The 8,331-nt window shown below is 40.9% G+C and overlaps 1 non-coding gene across 1 annotated transcript; it reads left to right on the forward strand.

Moving 5' to 3' along the window:
• The first annotated feature begins 6,579 nt into the window (after window positions 1–6,579).
• On the forward strand, window positions 6,580–6,686 carry LOC141603093 (small nucleolar RNA R71). The gene has a single exon (XR_012524988.1). It is a non-coding gene; the product is annotated as a small nucleolar RNA R71 (small nucleolar RNA).
• Window positions 6,687–8,331: the final 1,645 nt, after the last annotated feature.

Consider the following 8,331-nt stretch of genomic DNA (forward strand, 5'->3'; position numbering starts at 1 on the left):
AGATGACCTTACTCATGAAGAAGACGGGGTTTTGATAGCTGACGATACCCCGGAGGATGATTTAGACGAGTTTTTGGAAGAAATACTTGCTGCGTGCAATGCAGACACTCGATCGAGTGATTTATCTACTCGATCGAGTGAATTTATTAGTCCCATCACTCGATCGAGTGAAAATAAAGGTCGATCGAGTAGTGCAGAATTTGATGTTGGTCGATCGAGTGATAATCTTACTCGATCGAATAACTTTGCTGAAGAAATCACTCGATCGAGTGATGAAACCAGTCGATCGAGTGAAACAGAAGAAGAGAATGGTCGATCGAGTGATATAAGTGCTCGATCGAGTACTTTAAGTGGCGGAGATCCTATTTTGCTATCCAATGCCGCTATCGTGTCATCTTCCCCTGCTGTGGAGACGTCACACATTGATAAAGGTAAAGGAAAAGTTGCGGGTCCACTCGTTGCTACCAGGGTACCCTTTCCAGGCCGTCTGAAGGACGCAAAGATCGAGCGACAGTACGGTAAGTTTTTGGACGTTGTGAGGAACCTCCAGGTAACTGTCCCTTTTTCCGAACTTGTTACTCAGGTACCTACTTACGCTAAATTTATGAAGGATATTGTGACGCGTAAGAGAAATTTAAGTGAATTTGAGACGATTTCATTTATGGAAGAGTCTAGTAATTTGCTTTTAAATAAGGCCCCTCCAAAAATGAAAGACCCGGGCAACTTTTCTATTACCTGTATTATAGGCAACATGGTTATTGATAAGGCCCTTTGCGATTTAGGTGCCAGTGTCAGTGTCATGCCCCTTCCTATCTGCAAGAAACTGAACATGAGTCATTTTAAAGTGACAGACACTACCCTACAGATGGCTGATAGATCTGTTAGGAAGCCCTTAGGTGTCTTAGAGGACGTGTCTGTGAAAATAGGCAAGCTCTTTATCCCAGTAGATGTCATTGTTTTAGATATAGCTGAGGACACCCGGACCCAAATTATCTTAGGAAGACCATTCCTTTGTACAGCTGGGGCGTTATTGATGTCAGACATGGGCGTTTGACCCTTGCAGTAGGGGATAACGCGATCACTTTCAGTCTGCCTAGTACTTTGGCTCGACCAATGATAGAGGATACTTGCTATTCGGTTGATATTATTGACGAGTCTATTTACGACTTCTGGTCGGGTTCTTTTATGAAGGACCCACTAGAAGCCCTTATGCTTTTTGATGAGTGTACAGATAACTCAGACGACGATGACGCTGCATTGGAATTGCTTGTAAATGATTTAGATGAGCATGAGGGAGAGCAAGTGGAAGAAATGATTAGCACTCTTTGCTCCATTGAGGTAAAAGTACCGGAACGTAAGCCTCTCCCTTCTCATCTTAAATATGTTTTCTTAGACGATACAGAGCAATATCCAGTCATTGTTAGTGCCAAGCTTAATGATGATCAAATGACTTCTTTGTTAGTCAGTACTTAAGAAAAAAACAGAAAGCAATGAGCTATTCACTGGACGATATCAAGGGGATTAGTCCCGATATTTGTATGCACAGGGATAGAGTCAGAGGAAGATCACAAACCTTGCGGCAGGTCGTCGCCGAACCGGGAAGATGCGAGAATGTTGTGATGGGTTTGAGGTAATGAAGTCGCTAGATGCATGTATTATTTATTCTTTGGTAATTCCAAATGGGTAAGTCCAAGACAGTGGTCCCAAAGAAAGGAGGGACAAATCGTTGTTACGAATGAAAAGAATGAATTAATACCTACTCGAGTAGTGACTGGTTGGCGGATGTGCATAGATTATAGACATTTCAATGCCGCCACCAAGAAAGATCACTTTCCCCTTCCTTTTATTGATCAAATGGTAGAAAGGTTAGCTTCTCATAAATTTTTCTCGCTATTTCGACGGGTACTCGTGGTTCTTTCGGATCCCTATCCACCCGCACGATCAAGCTAAGACTACATTTACTTGTCCTCGGGCGTTTTTGCTTATCGTAGAATGCCTTTTGGTTTGTGTAATGCCCCCGCCACCTTTCAAAGGTGTATGATGGGAATATTTTCGAGTATATTGAGTCTATCATGGAAGTTTTTATGGACGATTTCAGTGTATATGGAAGTGATTTTTCTAACTGTCTGTCTAACCTTTAGAAAGTGTTGCGGTGTGTATTGAGGTCAACCTTGTCTTTGAATCGGGAGAAGTGCCACTTTATGGTCAACGAGGGAGTTGTCTTAGGGCACTTCGTTTCTGATAGGGGAATAGAAGTTGATAAAGCAAAGGTGGAAGTGATTCAAAGAATTACCACCTCCCGTTAATGTTAAGGGGGTGAGGAGTTTCCTTGGTCACGCCGGCTTTTATCGCCGGTTCATCAAGGACTTCTCAAAGATTGCTAAACCACTTACACGTTGCTACTTAAGGATGCCCCTTTTGTGTTTATCGACGATGTCTTTCTCGCTTTTAACGGGTTAAAGCGGGCTTTAGTCTCTCGCCGATCATACACCTCCCGATTGGGACTTGCCGTTTGAGATTATGTGTGATGCGAGTGACTATGCACTAGGAGCGGTGCTAGGCCAAAGGAAATACAAAGCTTTGAATGCTATCTACTATGTGAGCCGAACTCGGATGAGGCTCAAGTGAAGTACACTACCACGAGAAAGAGCCGCTAGGCGTAGTTTATGCCTTAGAGAAGTTTTGTACTTATTTAGTTGGGTCGAGAAGTTCTTGTTTTTACCGACCATGCAGCTTTGAGGCATCTCCTTGCTAAGAAGGAGGCTAAACCACGGCTCATCGAGATGGATACTCCTTCTTCGAAGTTTGATTTGCAGATTAAGGATAAGAAAGGAGCCGAGAACGTTGTAGGCGATCACTTGTCGCGATTGATGCGACAAGAAGGGGAAGATTCTCTACCTATTGATGATTCTTTTCCGACGATACTTTAATTGCTTTATATCGTCTATTGTTAACCAAGAACCTTGGTATGCGATATAGCTAACTTCTTTGTCGGTGGCAAGTCGCCGCCCGACCTTTCTCATCGCCAGACGGCGTTTTACAGTATAACGCTAAGCGATTTCGGATGATCCTTACTTGTTTAAGGAATGTGCAGACGGTCTCTACAGATGGTGTATTCCGCAGTGGGAGGCCAAAGTAGTCCTGGAAGGCTGTCACTCCTCTTCATATGGTGGTCACCACGGTCCATCGCGCACCGTGGCTAAGGTACTTCAGTCTGGCTTTTACTGGCCTTCTTTGTTTGCTGACGCTACGTCTTTTGTTTCAGCTTGTGATGCTTGCCAACGATCAGGGAACATTTCAAAGAGACATGAGATGCCTCAAAACGGCATCTTAGAAGTAGAGGTCTTCGATGTCTGGGGCATTGATTTCCAAGGACCGTTCTCATCCAGTAAAGTTAACAGGTACATCTTAGTGGCTGTAGACTATGTGTCGAAATGGGTTGAGGCAATTGCCTCACCCCATTGTGATGCTAAGACCGTGATAAAGATATTTAAAAAGATCATATTCCCCCGATTTGGTGTCCCTAGGGTCGTCATTAGTGATGGGGGAATGCATTTTAAAGAAAAGAAACTCACTTCTATTCTGTCTAAAGTTGGTGTCCAACACCGGCGTGGTTTGGGGTATCATCCCCAAACTAGTGGTCAGGTTGAAGTCTCTAATCGTGAGCTGAAAGAGATCTTGTCTAAGGTAGTTTCTAAATCACGGAAAGACTGGAGTCTTAAGTTAGATGACACATTATGGGCCTACAGAACTGCCTTTAAGACACCAATTGGTGCATCACCTTATAGACTAGTTTATGGGAAATCGTGTCACTTACCTGTTGAATTGGAATATAAGGCTTGGTGGGCAATCCGTGAGCTTAACTATGATCCTAAGTTGTGTGGTCTGAATCGTCTTTTGCAGCTAGATGAGTTAGAAGAGTTTAGGCTTAATGCCTATGATAGCTCGCGCATTTACAAAGAAAAGACGAAGAGATGGCATGACAAGAGAATTCTACCTCGGGAGTTCCATGTTGGGCAAAAGGTGCTGCTATTTAATGCCCAATTGAGATTATTTCCTGGCAAGCTGAAGTCCAGGTGGAGTGGTCCTTATACGGTGACGGCTATTACCAAATTTGGATCCGTGGAGCTCGAAGATTCCGAGGGTCATAGATTCAAGGTGAATGGCCAATATGTGAAGCATTACCACGAGGCGAATGAAACAGACAATCGTGTTGAAGTCTTGCACTTCGACGAGCTTGACGCGCCAGTTAATTGATGCCAAAAAGGTCGTGCGGGACCTCTTAAACCAGCGCTCTCCGGGAGGCAGCCCAGACTGTTTTATTGTACTTTTGTTGAACATTTTATTTCTCTTTAGCTTTATGTTGAACTTTAGACGCTGTTTTACGAACTCCTTATGCTTTTCTAGCCTTGGAATGCGTGTTTTGCAGGATCAAGTACTCGATCGAGTGGTTTTATGCTCGATCGAGCACTTTTTGGGGAAGTTTTCACTCGATCGAGTGATAATTGCCCTCGATCGACCAAAGTCAATATCACGCTTACTCGATCGAGTGGTTTTTCATTCGATCGAGCCCTTCCAATTGCCAGTTCACTTGATCGAGCTGTTCCAAGTGCTCGATCGAGCAGTTATGCTTCCCAGCTTCTGTTTTACGTCTATGGAGCTACTGCTTGACTTTCTTTGACCTCCCACGTTCATGGTCGGTTTGGGGAGGTCCCTCCTTATGACGTTTCGTAAGTTTTCCAACTCCACTTCTCCTTTTTCCCTTTAGTTTGCATTTCTTTCCCTATTTTTGGTACAATGAGGGCATTGTACGGTTTGGTTTGGGGAGGTATGCATCCATATCCGTGTCTGCATGTTTTCTTGCACTTCTGCTTGCACGTTTATTTATTTCTGCATGCATTGTTGCTTTAATTAATTCAAAAATCATAAAAATTCAAAAAAAAATTTAGGAAATTTTCAAAAATTCAAAAAAAATTCACGTTTAATTTGAGTCGGAACGTTTGAACTTTGACGCTACATTGAATCTTTACTTGAGCCTTGCATATTCTTGACATTTAGTTGGCATGATTACGTGCATAATCTACGAGTTTTTGTTTCTCTCTTATCTGAACGAATAGACTTGATTCATTATGTCGGCAAGCTACATTACATTCTGAGGTTAGAGCTTTTAAACTGGTGACATTCATGACCGGTTTCATTTAGGATGTGAGTAGTACTCTCTTTAAGGCATGTAATATCAATTTGCATAAGCATGAGTCTAGTCTTCTTAATACCTGTATGCATTCGGTCTGTGGATGGTGACACATGTTAGGAGAGGCAGTTCCCTTTACTTCATTCTACCCATGAGCCCCACATAGCCAAATTGCCTTTTTGTCCTTTTAACTACTTTCTATAATACTTCCTACCCTAGCTGAGCTAGTGACGAGTAGTTCTTGGAATGTTTCATTGCAATTTGGTTATTTTATCTGATTTCAGAAGATGGTGGAGGAATTGAAGGGAAAGAAAAAGAATGTTGAAATTGTTGAAAAAATAAGGGAAAAGAATTGGAAAAAAAAACAAACGAAAAAAAAAGAGAATATGAAAAGAAAAGAAAAAGAAAGAAAAATCATATGTGAAGAAAGAAAAAATGAGAATTGTATAATGATTCACACTCCCATGTCTTATTTATATCTTATGGGGAGTTGACGAGTTCTTGATGTTTTGTGAGTTTAGTGCATAATTTGTGCACCGTTTCATCTTGCTATATTGAGTACGAAGTTGAGATGCAGTTTATTTTTGGATCCGTTGTTGCTAGCCTGGCTATTAACTCCACATATCCAAATTCATCTTAGCCCCTTCTTATCCATTACCTCACTTACCCAAATGTAAGTCCTCGGCATGTGTCTTGGTCACTACTATGGTTGGAATGCATATGTACGGTTGTAGAGACTTTATTCATGTTAACTGCATGCATGTTCTTATAGGTCGAGTTAGGTGAGTGTCTTACTTCTTTCTATCTTTCACATATATTTTCACCTTGTGCCTAATTTTGAGTGACGAGCGACCCGTGAGAGTCCGACATCTTTTTGAATCTTACAAGGTCGACGGTTCGGAAAGTTTGAAACATTGATATAACTCGTTTGCACTTCTCATTCGCCACTTTGTCAGTTATTGCATTAAATTGGTTTTAGTGGATAATTTGTAGCGATGCGTTGGTCCCGTTCCATTGTTATTTCTTAGTTGCATTCATAATTTGCTTGGGGACAAGCAAAGGTTTGGTTTGGGGAGATTTGATGCGTGTCTTTTATATAAGGTTTTACATCTTTTTTACACGCATTTCTGTGCTTTAGGTTGATGGTATCAATATGAGCACTAAGTTGAGCACCCAATTGAGTAATAGAGTCCACTTCATGCTTTCCTCCTCTAGTAGCCTTGCGAGGTCTACTATATTGTGAATTATGGACCGCCATTTCCTCAATCTTGTTCCAAGTTTGATTATCGTCAACTTCGGTGAACATACCATTGGATCCTATGTTGAGAATGTTTCTTGAGTCTTCATAAAGACCATTCCAAAATTGTTGTACCAAGAACCACTCGCTAAGTCCATGATGAGAACATGAGCGACAAATTCCTTTGAACCGCTCCCAAGCTTCATACAAAGATTCTTCATCCCTTTGCTTAAAACCCGTAATTTGAGCTCTTAGCATGTTATTCTTTTCCGGAGGGTAGAATTTTTTGTAGAAAGCTAGAGCTAACTTCTTCCAAGAGTCAATTCCAAGAGTAGCCTTATCAAGGCTTTTCAACCATTGTTTTGCGGTGCCGATTAGAGAAAAAGGAAATAAGACCCATCGAATTTGGTCTTGAGTCACACCGGTTTGTGAAATCGCATCACAATAGTCACAAAAAGTTTCCATGTGAGAGCGAGGGGTCTTCACTAGGCATCCCCCCAAATTGGTTTCTTTCGACTAATTGGATAAATGCGGATTTAGCAATGAAATTTCCGGTTAAGTGTTGTGGTGTGGGAGTATCATTGGGTAGGTTCTCCTCGGTTGGTACGGAATGTGATGAAAATTTAGGCATTGTGGGTTGATTTTGTGTTGGATTTTGTGTTGGGTCCTCCTCACCTTCTCTTGCAAAAGGGTTGATGAACTCAATAGTATTTGGTTGAATATCTACAACCTCACCAATACCTCTCAAACTACCTCTAGCAAGTCTTCTATTGGTTGTCAAAGTCCTTTCAATTTCGTGATCAATGGGTAACAAGTTACCTTGTGATCTTCTAGACATGCAAAATATCAAACAACTCGAAAACAATTAGAACAAACCTTGAGGAGTTTTACTTCCCCAAGGCAAAGAAAGACACAACTAATAACAATCTAAGAAAATCAAATCAAGTTAACACCGTCCCCGGCAACGGCGCCATTTTTGGTCGAACTCACTTGGAGCTTAATTTTCGGTTACTTGTCGTTAGAAGCACCTAGACCAAAACAATATTTATAAATTCACAAACAACTCTACTATTAGTAAAGAGGCAAGTAAAGGTCGGATCCCAAGGGACGGGTATTGATGTAGGATTTTAGATTGCAAGTAGCGGTGTCTAGGGGTGTCACAATTTGGGTTGAGATAAGAAGATCACTAAACTAAATAGCAATAAAAGTAAACAAGCAAGATGATTAAAATGAGATGTAAACAATTGATAAAAAGCACTAGGGTGTCATGGGGTCATAGGGGATTCATGGGAATTGATCATACAAACATATTCTCAAATTATAAGCAAGCAATTATTGTTGTGATGGATTGAGTTGGTTTATATCTTACAATCCTAGGAAGGTTTGGGTCCCGGAGCCGAATCGATTAGATTGTACAACACCTACAAGTCGACTTAATCCTCCCTACTCAACTATATGCATGGTCTAATGAGACTCGAGTTGGTTTATGTCTTACAAGTCTCATTGAAAAGGTAAGTGATGGGTAAAAAATGCAAGGATTCATAGGCTCGTATTTCATCAAACATAACATGTGCATAAGTTGAGATCACAACAAGCAAGCAAATAAATTATGAAAACATATTAAATTAAGCATGAATCATCCCCCATGTTGGTTTCCCCTAATTACCCATTAACCCTAGTTAAGGAAACTACTCACTCATTATCAAGTTTAGCATGTTAACAAGGTTGTCAATCATATTAACAAAGCAAAACATGATGAATAAATGAAGATGATTAACAATAATTAAAAAGGGATAAAAAAAATTATACCTACTAATGCTTCCAAAATAAAGCAAAGAATAATAGAAGTACTTGATGAATGATTGGAAGGTTGTCAATCTCCCAATAATAACCCAAATAATCT

Source organism: Silene latifolia, chromosome 9, assembly GCF_048544455.1.
Source record: "Silene latifolia isolate original U9 population chromosome 9, ASM4854445v1, whole genome shotgun sequence".
NCBI classification, from domain to species: Eukaryota; Viridiplantae; Streptophyta; class Magnoliopsida; order Caryophyllales; family Caryophyllaceae; genus Silene; species Silene latifolia.